Raw genomic sequence first — 15,015 nt, forward strand, 5'->3', positions numbered from 1 at the left:
GAAAAAGCTTACAGCACCTGGTATTCCCAAGCGGTCTCTCATCCAAGTACTAACCAGGCACAACCCTGCTTGGCTTCCGAGATCAGACGAGGTCGGGCATATTCAGGGTGGTGTGGCCGTAAGCAACAATGTCTGTGACAAATGTGCATTATATAGGTACTGGAATCATACAGTTCCTCTATGTAACCAGATTATTGCCGAGAAAAGCTGATAAGTAGTGGGCACATCTTCTTCCCTGACGTGATTATTCTCTCGAGCTGAAACTGAGACTCTCAGATCACTTCGTGTCAGCCAACAAAGCAGCAGCAGCTGAAGATGACCACCTTCCTCATGTGTCACAGGGTGATCAGACGTTGCAACAAAAGACATGCAGGTGGTAGAGAGAAGAGAAAAAGCTTACAGCACCTGGTATTCGCAAGCGGTCTCCCATTCAAGAACTAACCAGGCCCAACCCTGCTTGGCTTCCGAGATCAGACGAGGTTGAGCTTATTCAGGGTGGTGTGGCGGTAAGCAACGATATCTGTTACAAATGTGTATTATATAGGTACTGGAATCATACACTTCCTCTATGTAACCAGATAATTGCCGAGAAAGGCTGACTTGTAGTGGGCACATCTTCTTCCCTGATGTGATTATTCTCTGCAGCTGAAACTGAAACTCTGAGATCACTTTGTGTCTGCCAACAAAGCAGCAGCAGCTGAAGATGACCAACTTCTTCGCGTGTCACAGGGTGATCAGACGTTGCAACAAAAGACATGGAGGTGGTAGAGAGAAGAGAAAAAGCTTACAGCACCTGGTATTCCCAAGCGGTCTCCCATCCAAGTACTAACCAGGCACAACCCTGCTTGGCTTCCGAGATCAGACGAGGTTAGGCATATTCAGGGTGGTGTGGCCGTAAGCAACAATGTCTGTGACAAATGTAAATTGTATAGGTACTGGAATCATACGGTTCCTCTATATAACCAGATAATTGCAGAGAAAGGCTGATAAATAGTGGGCACATCTTCTTCCCTGATGTGATTATTCTCTCCAGCTGAAAATGAGACTCTCAGATCACTTCGTGTCTGCCAACAAAGCAGCAGCAGCTGAAGATGACCAACTTCCTCATGTGTCACAGGGCGATCAGACCTTGCAACAAAATACATGCAGGTGGTAGAGAGAAGAGAAAAAGCTTACAGCACCTGGCATTCCCAAGGGGTCTCCCATTCAAGTACTAACCAGGCCCAACCCTGCTTGGGTTCCGAGATTAGTCGAGGTCGGGCATATTTACGGTGGTGTGGCCGTAAGTAACAATGTCTGTGAAAAATGTGCATTATATAGGTACTGGAATAATACAGTTCCTCTATGTAACCAGATAATTGCAGGGAAAGGCTAACTTGTTGTGGGCACATCTTCTTCCTTGATGTGATTATTCTCTGCAGCTGAAACTGAGACTCTCAGATCACTTCGTGTCTGCTAACAAAGCAGCAGCAGCTGAAGATGACCAACTTCCTCATGTGTCACAGGGCGATCAGACATTGCAACCAAAGACATGCAGGTGGTAGAGAGAAGAGAAAAAGCTTACAGCACCTGGTATTCCCAAGCGGTGTCCCATCAAAGTACTAACCAGGCCCAGCCCTCCTTGGCTTCCGAGATCAGACAAGGTCAGACATATTCAGGGTGGTTTGGCCGTAAGTAACAATCTCCGTGACAAATGTGCATTATATAGGCAATGGAATCATACACTTCCTCTATGTAACCAGATAATTGCCTAGAAAGGCTGACTTGTAGTGGGCACATGTTCTTCCCTGATGTGATTATTCTCTGCAGCTGAAATTGAGACTCTCAGATCACTTCGTGTCTGCCAACAAAGAAGCAGCAGCAGCTGAAGATGACCAACTTCCTCATGTGTCACAGGAGGATCAGACGTTGCCACAAAAGACATGAAGGTGGTAGAGAGTAGAGAAGAAGCTTACAGCACCTGGTATTACCAAGTGGTCTCCCATCCAAGTACTAACCAGGCCCAACCCTGCTTGGCTTCCGAGATCAGACGAGGTCGGGCATGTTCCGGGTGGTGTGGCCGTAAGCAGCAATGTCTCTGACAAATGTGCATTATATAGGTCCTGGAATCATACGGTTCCTCTATGCAACCAGATAATTGCCGAGAAAGGCTGATGTGTAGCGGGTAAATCATCTTCTCTGATGTGATCATTCTCTGCAACTGAAACTGAGACTCTCAGATCACTTCATGTCTGCCAACAAAGCAGCAGCAGCTGAAGATGACCAACTTCCTCATGTGTCACAGGATGATCAGACGTTGCAACAAAAGACATGGAGGTGGTAGAGAGAAGAGAAGAAGCTTACAGCACCTGGTATTCCCAAGCAGTCTCCCATCCAAGTACTAACCAGGCCCAACCCTCCTTGGCTTCCGAGATCAGACATATTCAGGGTGGTTTGGCCGTAAGCAACAGTCTCTGTGACAAATGTGCATTATATAGGCAATGGAATCATATGGTTCCTCTATGTAACCAGATAATTGCCGAGAAAGGCTGATATGTAGTGGGCACATCTTGTTCCCTGACGTGATAATTCTCTCTAGCTGAAAATGAGACTCTCAGATCACTTCGTGTCTGCCAACAAAGCAGCAGCAGCTGAAGATGACCAACTTCCTCATGTGTCACAGGGTGATCAGACGTTGCAACAAAAGACATGCAGGTGGTTGAGAGGAGAGAAAAAGCTTACAGCACCTGGTATTCCCAAGCTGTATACCAACAAAGTACTAACCAGGCCCAACACTGCTTGGCTTCCGAGATCAGACGAGGTCGGGCATATTCAGGGTGGTGTGGCCGTAAGCGACAATGTCTTTGACAAATGTGCATTATATAGGTAATGGAATCATACGGTTCCTCTATGTAACCAGATAATTGCCGAGAAAGGCTGACTTGTAGTGGGCAAATCTTCTTCCCTGTGATTATTCTCTCCAGCTGAAACTGAGACTCTCAGATCACTTCGTGTCTGCCAACAAAGCAGCAGCAGCTGAAGATGACCAACTTCCTCATGTGTCACAGGGTGGTCAGACGTTGCAACAAAAGACATGTAGGTGGTAGAGAGAAGAGAAAAAGCTTACAGCACCTGGTATTCGCAAGCGGTCTCCCATTCAAGAACTAACCAGGCCCAACCCTGCTTGGCTTCCGAGATCAGACGAGGTTGAGCTTATTCAGGGTGGTGTGGCGGTAAGCAACGCTATCTGTTACAAATGTGTATTATATAGGTACTGGAATCATACACTTCCTCTATGTAACCAGATAATTGCCGAGAAAGGCTGACTTGTAGTGGGCACATCTTCTTCCCTGATGTGATTATTCTCTGCAGCTGAAACTCTGAGATCACTTTGTGTCTGCCAACAAAGCAGCAGCAGCTGAAGATGACCAACTTCCTCACGTGTCACAGGGCGATCAGACATTGCAACAAAAGACATGTAGGTGGTAGAGAGAAGAGAAAAAGCTTACAGCACCTGGTATTCCCAAGTGGTGTCCCATTAAAGTACTAACCAGGCCCAGCCCTCCTTGGCTTCCGAGATCAGACAAGGTCAGACATATTCAGGGTGGTTTGGCCGTAAGTAACAATCTCCGTGACAAATGTGCATTATATAGGCAATGGAATCATACACTTCCTCTATGTAACCAGATAATTGCCAAGAAAGGCTGACTTGTAGTGGGCACATCTTCTTCCCTGATGTGATTATTCTCTGCAGCTGAAACTCTGAGATCACTTTGTATCTGCCAACAAAGCAGCAGCAGCTGAAGATGACCAACTTCTTCACGTGTCACAGGGTGATCAGACGTTGCAACAAAAGACATGGAGGTGGTAGAGAGAAGAGAAAAAGCTTACAGCACCTGGTATTCCCAAGCGGTGTCCCATCAAAGTACTAACCAGGCCCAGCCCTCCTTGGCTTCCGAGATCAGACAAGGTCAGACATATTCAGGGTGGTTTGGCCGTAAGTAACAATCTCCGTGACAAATGTGCATTATATAGGCAATGGAATCATACACTTCCTCTATGTAACCAGATAATTGCCGAGAAAGGCTGACTTGTAGTGGGCACATCTTCTTCCCTGATGTGATTATTCTCTGCAGCTGAAACTGAGACTCTCAGATCACTTCGTGTCTGCCAACAAAGAAGCAGCAGCAGCTGAAGATGACCAACTTCCTCATGTGTCACAGGAGGATCAGACGTATCCACAAAAGACATGAAGGTGGTAGAGAGTAGAGAAGAAGCTTACAGCACCTGGTATTCCCAAGTGGTCTCCCATCCAAGTACTAACCAGGCCCAACCCTGCTTGGCTTCCGAGATCAGATGAGGTCGGGCATTTTCCGGGTGGTGTGGCCGTAAGCAGCAATGTCTCTGACAAATGTGCATTATATAGGTACTGGAATCATACGGTTCCTCTATGCAACCAGATAATTGCCGAGAAAGTTTGATGTGTAGCGGGTAAATCATCTTCTCTGATGTGATCATTCTCTGCAACTGAAACTGAGACTCTCAGATCACTTCATGTCTGCCAACAAAGCAGCAGCAGCTGAAGATGACCAACTTCCTCATGTGTCACAGGGTGGTCAGACGTTGCAACAAAAGACATGCAGGTGGTTGAGAGAAGAGAAAAAGCTTACAGCACCTGGTATTCCCAAGCGGTCTCTCATCCAAGTACTAACCAGGCACAACCCTGCTTGGCTTCCGAGATCAGACGAGGTCGGGCATATTCAGGGTGGTGTGGCCGTAAGCAACAATGTCTGTGACAAATGTGCATTATATAGGTACTGGAATCATACAGTTCCTCTATGTAACCAGATTATTGCCGAGAAAAGCTGATAAGTAGTGGGCACATCTTCTTCCCTGACGTGATTATTCTCTCGAGCTGAAACTGAGACTCTCAGATCACTTCGTGTCAGCCAACAAAGCAGCAGCAGCTGAAGATGACCAACTTCCTCATGTGTCACAGGGTGATCAGACGTTGCAACAAAAGACATGCAGGTGGTAGAGAGAAGAGAAAAAGCTTACAGCACCTGGTATTCGCAAGCGGTCTCCCATTCAAGAACTAACCAGGCCCAACCCTGCTTGGCTTCCGAGATCAGACGAGGTTGAGCTTATTCAGGGTGGTGTGGCGGTAAGCAACGATATCTGTTACAAATGTGTATTATATAGGTACTGGAATCATACACTTCCTCTATGTAACCAGATAATTGCCGAGAAAGGCTGACTTGTAGTGGGCACATCTTCTTCCCTGATGTGATTATTCTCTGCAGCTGAAACTGAAACTCTGAGATCACTTTGTGTCTGCCAACAAAGCAGCAGCAGCTGAAGATGACCAACTTCTTCGCGTGTCACAGGGTGATCAGACGTTGCAACAAAAGACATGGAGGTGGTAGAGAGAAGAGAAAAAGCTTACAGCACCTGGTATTCCCAAGCGGTCTCCCATCCAAGTACTAACCAGGCACAACCCTGCTTGGCTTCCGAGATCAGACGAGGTTAGGCATATTCAGGGTGGTGTGGCCGTAAGCAACAATGTCTGTGACAAATGTAAATTGTATAGGTACTGGAATCATACGGTTCCTCTATATAACCAGATAATTGCAGAGAAAGGCTGATAAATAGTGGGCACATCTTCTTCCCTGACGTGATTATTCTCTCCAGCTGAAAATGAGACTCTCAGATCACTTCGTGTCTGCCAACAAAGCAGCAGCAGCTGAAGATGACCAACTTCCTCATGTGTCACAGGGCGATCAGACCTTGCAACAAAATACATGCAGGTGGTAGAGAGAAGAGAAAAAGCTTACAGCACCTGGCATTCCCAAGGGGTCTCCCATTCAAGTACTAACCAGGCCCAACCCTGCTTGGGTTCCGAGATTAGTCGAGGTCGGGCATATTTACGGTGGTGTGGCCGTAAGTAACAATGTCTGTGAAAAATGTGCATTATATAGGTACTGGAATAATACAGTTCGTCTATGTAACCAGATAATTGCAGGGAAAGGCTAACTTGTTGTGGGCACATCTTCTTCCTTGATGTGATTATTCTCTGCAGCTGAAACTGAGACTCTCAGATCACTTCGTGTCTGCTAACAAAGCAGCAGCAGCTGAAGATGACCAACTTCCTCATGTGTCACAGGGCGATCAGACATTGCAACCAAAGACATGCAGGTGGTAGAGAGAAGAGAAAAAGCTTACAGCACCTGGTATTCCCAAGCGGTGTCCCATCAAAGTACTAACCAGGCCCAGCCCTCCTTGGCTTCCGAGATCAGACAAGGTCAGACATATTCAGGGTGGTGTGGCCGTAAGTAACAATCTCCGTGACAAATGTGCATTATATAGGCAATGGAATCATACACTTCCTCTATGTAACCAGATAATTGCCTAGAAAGGCTGACTTGTAGTGGGCACATGTTCTTCCCTGATGTGATTATTCTCTGCAGCTGAAATTGAGACTCTCAGATCACTTCGTGTCTGCCAACAAAGAAGCAGCAGCAGCTGAAGATGACCAACTTCCTCATGTGTCACAGGAGGATCAGACGTTGCCACAAAAGACATGAAGGTGGTAGAGAGTAGAGAAGAAGCTTACAGCACCTGGTATTACCAAGTGGTCTCCCATCCAAGTACTAACCAGGCCCAACCCTGCTTGGCTTCCGAGATCAGACGAGGTCGGGCATGTTCCGGGTGGTGTGGCCGTAAGCAGCAATGTCTCTGACAAATGTGCATTATATAGGTCCTGGAATCATACGGTTCCTCTATGCAACCAGATAATTGCCGAGAAAGGCTGATGTGTAGCGGGTAAATCATCTTCTCTGATGTGATCATTCTCTGCAACTGAAACTGAGACTCTCAGATCACTTCATGTCTGCCAACAAAGCAGCAGCAGCTGAAGATGACCAACTTCCTCATGTGTCACAGGATGATCAGACGTTGCAACAAAAGACATGGAGGTGGTAGAGAGAAGAGAAGAAGCTTACAGCACCTGGTATTCCCAAGCAGTCTCCCATCCAAGTACTAACCAGGCCCAACCCTCCTTGGCTTCCGAGATCAGACATATTCAGGGTGGTTTGGCCGTAAGCAACAGTCTCTGTGACAAATGTGCATTATATAGGCAATGGAATCATATGGTTCCTCTATGTAACCAGATAATTGCCGAGAAAGGCTGATATGTAGTGGGCACATCTTGTTCCCTGACGTGATAATTCTCTCTAGCTGAAAATGAGACTCTCAGATCACTTCGTGTCTGCCAACAAAGCAGCAGCAGCTGAAGATGACCAACTTCCTCATGTGTCACAGGGTGATCAGACGTTGCAACAAAAGACATGCAGGTGGTTGAGAGGAGAGAAAAAGCTTACAGCACCTGGTATTCCCAAGCTGTATACCAACAAAGTACTAACCAGGCCCAACACTGCTTGGCTTCCGAGATCAGACGAGGTCGGGCATATTCAGGGTGGTGTGGCCGTAAGCGACAATGTCTTTGACAAATGTGCATTATATAGGTAATGGAATCATACGGTTCCTCTATGTAACCAGATAATTGCCGAGAAAGGCTGACTTGTAGTGGGCAAATCTTCTTCCCTCATGTGATCATTCTCTGCAGCTGAAACTGAGACTCTCAGATCACTTCGTGTCTGCCAACAAAGCAGCAGCAGCTGCTGAAGATGACCAACTTCCTCATGTGTCACAGGGTGATCAGACGTTGCAACAAAAGACATGCAGGTGGTCGAAAGAAGAGAAAAAGCTTACAGCACCTGGTATTCCCAAGAGGTCTTCCATCCAAGTACTAACCAGGCCCAACCGTGCTTGGCTTCCGAGATCAGACGAGGTCGGGCATGTTCAACGTGGTGTGGCCGTAAGCAACAATGTCACTGACAAATGTGCATCATATAGGTACTGGAATCATACGGTTCCTCTATGCAACTAGATAATTGCAGAGAAAGGCTGATGTGTAACGGGCATATCATCTTCTCTGATGTGATCATTCTCTGCAGCTGAAACTGAGACTCTCAGATCACTTCGTGTCTGCCAACAAAGCAGCAGCTGAAGATGACCACCTTCCTCATGTGTCACAGGGTGATCAGACGTTGCAACAAAAGGTGGTAGAGAGAAGAGAAAAAGCTTAAAGCACCTGGTATTCCCAGGCAGTCTACCATCCAAGTACTAGTAGTAGTAAAAATAAAAAGGATGGAAAACATTCAAGAAAAGTGCAAATGAAGCAAGGTTTTTTGGTATAACTATCATGTATTATTCATTTGAACTTTTTTAGAACTTTGAACATTTACAAAACATAAGTAAGATCTCAATCTCAGCTCGGCTGCTGACTACTTGGTCCTGGGGCCTGCTGCTGTCTAGCTCTGGTTCATTCCCGTTTAGGAGATAGCTGATGATTAATGTCATCCTCTTCTAAAAGTCACTGTCAGACTCTGAATTTGATCTTCATATTCTGAAACCTCTTTCTTGACCAAAATCAATTTCAAGGCCTTGTGTGCGATGAATCTTTTGGTTGTTGCGGAGAATCGGTTGTATTAGTAGTTATCACTGGGAAAGCTATATTTATTGCCCCCCCCCCCCCCAAAAAAAAAGAGGAGGGGAAAAAAGAGGGAAAATGAAAAATGTGCAGGAATATGATTACAGGTGCAAGTGCTTGAATGTCGGTTTGACACATGCACACGTGTATAATTACAACAAACAGTTTGAAAGTAGTGTTTCTTTTACAGATCACCAAGAAGCTGGCTGGCGCTATTGGGGACAGTGCTGCATGGATGATAAACATCGGCAACGAGTTTGGCCAGGTTCTGAACTCTGTTCTGACAACGGGTGAAGGTGCAGGGTTGGAAGAGTTGTGCCATGGCATCGTCACTCGATACAAGAATGCGGGCCAAGCTGAACCTGAGGTCATCTATGTTGACCGGGACTGCTGCAGCCAGTCAGGTGGGTAAAAATGATAAAATTCTTTATCAAATATACGTTTGAAAAACTGTGTGCCACACACACACACACTGTTACCACTCCACTTGTGGGAGGAGTGGTACTGGCAATTGGGCAGCGGCTGACTTTGTTTTTCACAGGTGTGTCTTCAGTGGTCAAACTCTTCCACCCATGGAGGTCTGCAGTGCGCTTGGACAGCTTCCATTTCATGCGACGTTTTAACTGCGGCGTTAAGTTTACGTTAAGTGTCTGTCTGTCTGTCTGTCTGTTCGCAGATGATTGCTCGTCTGTTACTGTGTGATTATTGTTACAATGTTAATAAAGTTTGATAATTTTACTTGAACCAAGAACAGCCTTCACATTTTTATTTAATTTCCCTTTGCAAAACAGGACGACAGTGAGTGTGAGTGACATCCATTTAATGCAATTGTCAAAAGTGAAGCCAGAATTACTTGGAGAATTATTTTACATTTATTAACAAAACCCAACACTCTTTGTCTCAACCAAAGATTTTTTAAAAATACTTTCTTTGCTCAATTTGGAATTTGTTTCATTCACTTGTGTTGCACAAATAGTGATACAGATAGATAGCTAGTCTCTCAAATAATTGAGTGTACCAAAAAAAGAGGGGAAAAATGATGGGAGGCTTATTTACATTTACAGTTATACACATGTTGTGTGCTCCCCCCTACAGTAGGCTTTAGTAAAGTCCAAAGCACTGTGGTATGTTGGGGTGTTGCCACAATACAGGTTCGAATCCCACAAGAAACATGAAAATTAAACAGATGATAAACCTTGCAATAAGTGCAGAGGTGTGTGTAAACAATGTTGAGAAGATAAGAGAATAGAGAAAAGTGGATAAAGTGTACGTTTTTTCTCCTTTTCTTTTTCTCTCTCCCCCCCCCTCCTTCCTCTTTTTTTCCTTTTCCCCCCTTTCGGGCAGTCCCTTTTGCCCCTTTTTTGGCCGAAAGGTTAGCACTCTGGACTTTGAATCCAGTGATCCGAGTTCAAATCTCGGTGGAACCTACAGGTGTGCTGTCATGTTTGTGTTCTGGAAAGAAAATGAGTGGATGAGGTTAGTCAGTTGTCAAGTCACACCAGAGTGTGTGATTGACCAATTCCAAAGAGAGGGCTTAAATTGTTTAATGTTGAAAAAGTGAAACATTCAGCTGAGAGGGTCTGTGCTATTTGCCTTCTCACCTCCGGGTGTCACTAATTGAATCTATTTGATTTCTTCTTCCATATTAATTTGCAATGCATATATTTTTCCATGCTCTCCGTTTGGAATTTGGACACAGAAGCCAAAGGAGAAGGAAACAGGAAAAACAATCCCATGGTAACAATCAGCGACAAGGAGAACTACTCAAAAGCCTACATAATTAACCCGGTGCCCAACCATGGGCCAACCAATCATCCAATCAAGGAGCGGCAATTTCTGCCGGCCGGGATCTGAGCGCCAACTCCATGCGGTGCGCACAAGTTGGTACTGATTTAGGAAAAAGAGGATTGTACAATTTTACTCCTTGGTATGGATACTCTTTCAAAAAAGTCCAAAAAATAAAATATGTGGTTGACAAAACTGTGTGACTCAGTCCTTCAACACAAAAGGCAGGCAAAGGAAAATCAGCTGTCCTCTCTATCTAATCATAGGAGGATGGCCTGACTACGATCAGGGACCTGAGCAGCAAAGAATAGATAGACATGATAAATAGTTATATATATATATACATATATATATGTACATACTAGTCTCCAATACTACTATGATAAAAAGAGATCCAATGTACAGGTCTAAGTTGTACAGGAATGTGTTGTAGAAATTTGTTCTATATTTTTGTTGTAAATCCACAACAGGTTTCATCATCTGCTAATCCTGAAGGAGACACTAGTTGTAAAGGAATTTATTAATACATAAAAATGCTTATATTATAAGACTGAAACATCCTTGAACAGCAGATCACTGTAAAGACATACATATAATATTGTGATTATGTCAGTGGGTCAACAATTTTGTAAAGGCAACTTTACATAAAAAAATTTAAAATCTTGTAAAAATATAACAATGTAAACATAAAAACAGCAACCTCAAAACAAAACATAGCATGTTACCTGGATGGAAAACCATGCGTCTCTACAGCCTGAAGGAAGAAATCTTGGGCTGTTGATGACTTGTTGTTATTGGTAGCATGTCGGTACATGATCTTTGTGAGCATTTGGAAAACATAAAAACCACAGAAACACATTAAACATTAACTACAATAATATAAGAATAATAAATGAATGAAATATTGTTCCATGTGTAATGTTAGACTTAAAGCTATACTTACCTTTCTGGCATGTAGCACGGCACTTATTAAAAATTTAAACATGAAAAACTCCCCCTCCCTCCAAAGTCTCACCCTCTTCCCCCTGCCTGACCTGTGACGCTCCCTTCCTCCCTGACGTGTGAGGTGAGAAAGTGATGGTGCGTTCCATCTCCCCCGGATGTCGGAGCGGAGAATGTTGTCAAGTTATCAGCGGTCCAGTTACCACGTCCATCAAGGCTATTCTTGTGCTTGCCGTGTCCGAATATAAACAACTTGTGATCTACAACGGCCTGCGTTGTAGTTCGCGTGTAATTTCAACACCTGGTGGCTTGCTTTTCCATTTTAGTGCGCCATAAGCTTATTAGGAGCATTTTAAGCTTACAAAAGAAAAGTATAGCTTTAAATAAATTAAGTTGAATATTATATCACACACTATAATCTCCATGGGGACACTGACCTTTCTTGAAGAGACATCTATTCCAAACATTACCACACCATATCTGTTCAATAAAAATGTATCAATTGTTTAACGCAGCTACATCGTGGTCCATTACACCAGATTCCAGAACTCTGCAGAATGTATGCCATAGACCATTTTTTAAATCAATATATAAATATATAATGTCCATGTGATGTCCTTTGCTGTCAGCTTACCTGATCAACTTGTGGTTGGTATCTATATGTACGAGTGACAGAGGAGCTGCGACATTGTAGGTCCTTCTCACAACACATCCGAGGCTTGTCATTCTCTGTAGTATTCCTACCCTATCAACCCGGTGCATCGAATCCCACACTCTGTCCACTGAACTCTGTGGCCTAAAGCCCTAAGACGACCTTTTACCATTCTGTGACCTGTAGGAAAAGAAGTGAAAACCACTTTTATTTAAGATATATTGATTGATAATCATGTAAACAAACAATTTAGGCATTTAACTTTTTCTCAGGTATACATGCTATGATGACCGTTGCTATGATAATGTCCAGGACTCTCCACTAAGGCACAGAAAATTTAAAAAATAATATTGATAGCCTTTAGGCTATAAAAATAGCAGTCATTAAAGTAGCCGGCCCTCAGCTAGACTTAGTTGTGGAGCCTATATGGCCGGCAATTTCAAATGTTACTTTTATGGCACAAATCTTTTTATAATGCTATGGACAAGTGCATGATATAATTCAAATAAAAACTTTCTGTAAAAAGCACCAACCCAAATTCTGGGAGTCTTGCTTGATGGCAGAGACCAAGCTGTCAAGTTCATCATCTGTCATTTTACTGTAGCCTTCCCTTTTTGAGAGGCCCCACTGTCGCATTCTGCGTTTCAGTGTTCTCACTGATACACCAGCAGTGTGGAAATACAGGGGGCAGAGAGGTCAATTTCAATCAAATGCTGGACGTGGTCTTTGGAAAAAAACATATGCTGGCTTGTTCACAGATACGAGACTTGTGTTCTTTTCACTGATTTTTACTGTGGTCTTCATCGTCGGCTTTCACCACAAGTACACCGTAGAACTGATAAAACACAAATGATGTACAAATATTACATTACACATGCCTCAACTAAAAGAAAATATATTATTTACAAACACAAACTTACATACCACTTTGGCCTGCAAGTGGACAAACCGGTAAACTTAAAACCGCTTATGGTCTTCGTTGATTGCTTTCTTTATTGGATCCATATCAATGATACCAGTTTACCGGACCGCTTTTTTAAACCGGAAGTGACATCACCGTCACCTTAAACTAAACTTATCAAGTTTTAACTTTTAACTTTTACCTAACACCAAATGTTATTAACTATATCCTTTAAACATTGCTAAATATTAAATATATACATCAAAACACTTAAAACAAACGTGTTATACGGACATTCTCTATGGCCATAAAATCATAGCTGCATCTAGTGGCGAAACATAAATATAACTGCCGTTACATTGCCTGTTTGACAGTTTAAAGCGGCTGCACGTGCACTTTTTCTATCTGGCCTCAGTACATTTCTGAAATGTATTCATTTGTGTTTGGAAAACATTGGAAACTTTATTTCTGAGTCCACATCAGTGGGTTCTGGTTGTTAGCACATAGATGAGGAGACAGTTCAAGTAGTTTAAATTTTTAATAAGTGCCGTGCTACATGCCAGAAAGGTAAGTATAGCTTTAAGTCTAACATTACACATGGAACAATATTTCATTCATTTATTATTCTTATATTATTGTAGTTAATGTTTAATGTGTTTCTGTGGTTTTTATGTTTTCCAAATGCTCACAAAGATCATGTACCGACATGCTACCAATAACAACAAGGCATCAACAGCCCAAGATTTCTTCCTTCAGGCTGTAGAGACGCATGGTTTTCCATCCAGGTAACATGCTATGTTTTGTTTTGAGGTTGCTGTTTTTATGTTTACATTGTTATATTTTTACAAGATTTTAAATTTTTTTATGTAAAGTTGCCTTTACAAAATTGTTGACCCACTGACATAATCACAATATTATATGTATGTCTTTACAGTGATCTGCTGTTCAAGAATGTTTCAGTCTTATAATATAAGCATTTTTATGTATTAATAAATTCCTTTACAACTAGTGTCTCCTTCAGGATTAGCAGATGATGAAACCTGTTGTGGATTTACAACAAAAATATAGAACAAATTTCTACAACACATTCCTGTACAACTTAGACCTGTACATTGGATCTCTTTTTATCATAGTAGTATTGGAGACTAGTATGTACATATATATATGTATATATATATATATATAACTATTTATCATGTCTATCTATTCTTTGCTGCTCAGGTCCCTGATCGTAGTCAGGCCATCCTCCTATGATTAGATAGAGAGGACAGCTGATTTTCCTTTGCCTGCCTTTTGTGTTGAAGGACTGAGTCACACAGTTTTGTCAACCACATATTTTATTTTTTGGACTTTTTTGAAAGAGTATCCATACCAAGGAGTAAAATTGTACAATCCTCTTTTTCCTAAATCAGTACCAACTTGTGCGCACCGCATGGAGTTGGCGCTCAGATCCCGGCCGGCAGAAATTGCCGCTCCTTGATTGGATGATTGGTTGGCCCATGGTTGGGCACCGGGTTAATTATGTAGGCTTTTGAGTAGTTCTCCTTGTCGCTGATTGTTACCATGGGATTGTTTTTCCTGTTTCCTTCTCCTTTGGCTTCTGTGTCCAAATTCCAAACGGAGAGCATGGAAAAATATATGCATTGCAAATTAATATGGAAGAAGAAATCAAATAGATTCAATTAGAGACACCCGGAGGTGAGAAGGCAAATAGCACAGACCCTCTCAGCTGAATGTTTCACTTTTTCAACATTAAACAATTTAAGCCCTCTCTTTGGAATTGGTCAATCACACACTCTGGTGTGACTTGACAACTGACTAACCTCATCCACTCATTTTCTTTCCAGAACACAAACATGACAGCACACCTGTAGGTTCCACCGAGATTTGAACTCGGATCACTGGATTCAAAGTCCAGAGTGCTGACCTTTCGGCCAAAAAAGGGGCAAAAGGGACTGCCCGAAAGGGGGGAAAAGGAAAAAAAGAGGAAGGGGGGGGGGAGAAAAGGAGAAAAAACGTACACTATATCCACTTTTCTCTATTCTCTTATCTTCTCAACATTGTTTACACACACCTCTGCACTTATTGCAAGGTTTATCATCTGTTTAATTTTCATGTTTCTTGTGGGATTCGAACCTGTATTGTGGCAACACCCCAACATACCACAGTGCTTTGGACTTTACTAAAGCCTACTGTAGGGGGCAG

At 43.0% G+C, this 15,015-nt stretch overlaps 1 non-coding gene and 20 pseudogenes across 1 annotated transcript; all 21 read right to left on the minus strand.

Moving 5' to 3' along the window:
• Positions 1 to 5: 5 nt before the first annotated feature.
• Positions 6 to 124, minus strand: LOC140286763 (5S ribosomal RNA; annotated as a pseudogene).
• A 269-nt stretch (positions 125 to 393) lies between these two features.
• On the minus strand, positions 394 to 512 carry LOC140286816 (5S ribosomal RNA; annotated as a pseudogene).
• A 269-nt stretch (positions 513 to 781) lies between these two features.
• Positions 782 to 900, minus strand: LOC140286549 (5S ribosomal RNA; annotated as a pseudogene).
• Positions 901 to 1,169: 269 nt separating this feature from the next.
• LOC140286863 (5S ribosomal RNA) lies at positions 1,170 to 1,288 on the minus strand (annotated as a pseudogene).
• Positions 1,289 to 1,557: 269 nt separating this feature from the next.
• On the minus strand, positions 1,558 to 1,676 carry LOC140286794 (5S ribosomal RNA; annotated as a pseudogene).
• Positions 1,677 to 1,948: 272 nt separating this feature from the next.
• Positions 1,949 to 2,067, minus strand: LOC140286591 (5S ribosomal RNA; annotated as a pseudogene).
• Positions 2,068 to 2,336: 269 nt separating this feature from the next.
• Positions 2,337 to 2,445, minus strand: LOC140286858 (5S ribosomal RNA; annotated as a pseudogene).
• A 269-nt stretch (positions 2,446 to 2,714) lies between these two features.
• On the minus strand, positions 2,715 to 2,833 carry LOC140286693 (5S ribosomal RNA; annotated as a pseudogene).
• Positions 2,834 to 3,099: 266 nt separating this feature from the next.
• On the minus strand, positions 3,100 to 3,218 carry LOC140286817 (5S ribosomal RNA; annotated as a pseudogene).
• A 263-nt stretch (positions 3,219 to 3,481) lies between these two features.
• Positions 3,482 to 3,600, minus strand: LOC140286827 (5S ribosomal RNA; annotated as a pseudogene).
• Positions 3,601 to 3,863: 263 nt separating this feature from the next.
• Positions 3,864 to 3,982, minus strand: LOC140286797 (5S ribosomal RNA; annotated as a pseudogene).
• A 272-nt stretch (positions 3,983 to 4,254) lies between these two features.
• On the minus strand, positions 4,255 to 4,373 carry LOC140286647 (5S ribosomal RNA). Its single transcript, XR_011911321.1, has one exon. It is a non-coding gene; the product is annotated as a 5S ribosomal RNA (ribosomal RNA).
• A 269-nt stretch (positions 4,374 to 4,642) lies between these two features.
• LOC140286776 (5S ribosomal RNA) lies at positions 4,643 to 4,761 on the minus strand (annotated as a pseudogene).
• Positions 4,762 to 5,030: 269 nt separating this feature from the next.
• On the minus strand, positions 5,031 to 5,149 carry LOC140286819 (5S ribosomal RNA; annotated as a pseudogene).
• A 269-nt stretch (positions 5,150 to 5,418) lies between these two features.
• On the minus strand, positions 5,419 to 5,537 carry LOC140286550 (5S ribosomal RNA; annotated as a pseudogene).
• Positions 5,538 to 5,806: 269 nt separating this feature from the next.
• Positions 5,807 to 5,925, minus strand: LOC140286864 (5S ribosomal RNA; annotated as a pseudogene).
• A 269-nt stretch (positions 5,926 to 6,194) lies between these two features.
• Positions 6,195 to 6,313, minus strand: LOC140286789 (5S ribosomal RNA; annotated as a pseudogene).
• Positions 6,314 to 6,585: 272 nt separating this feature from the next.
• On the minus strand, positions 6,586 to 6,704 carry LOC140286603 (5S ribosomal RNA; annotated as a pseudogene).
• Positions 6,705 to 6,973: 269 nt separating this feature from the next.
• Positions 6,974 to 7,082, minus strand: LOC140286859 (5S ribosomal RNA; annotated as a pseudogene).
• A 269-nt stretch (positions 7,083 to 7,351) lies between these two features.
• LOC140286694 (5S ribosomal RNA) lies at positions 7,352 to 7,470 on the minus strand (annotated as a pseudogene).
• Positions 7,471 to 7,742: 272 nt separating this feature from the next.
• On the minus strand, positions 7,743 to 7,861 carry LOC140286640 (5S ribosomal RNA; annotated as a pseudogene).
• Positions 7,862 to 15,015: the final 7,154 nt, after the last annotated feature.

The sequence above is a fragment of the Leuresthes tenuis genome, unplaced genomic scaffold (genome assembly GCF_036924035.1).
Source record: "Leuresthes tenuis unplaced genomic scaffold, fLeuTen1.0.hap1 SCAF_98, whole genome shotgun sequence".
Lineage (NCBI taxonomy): Eukaryota > Metazoa > Chordata > Actinopteri > Atheriniformes > Atherinopsidae > Leuresthes > Leuresthes tenuis.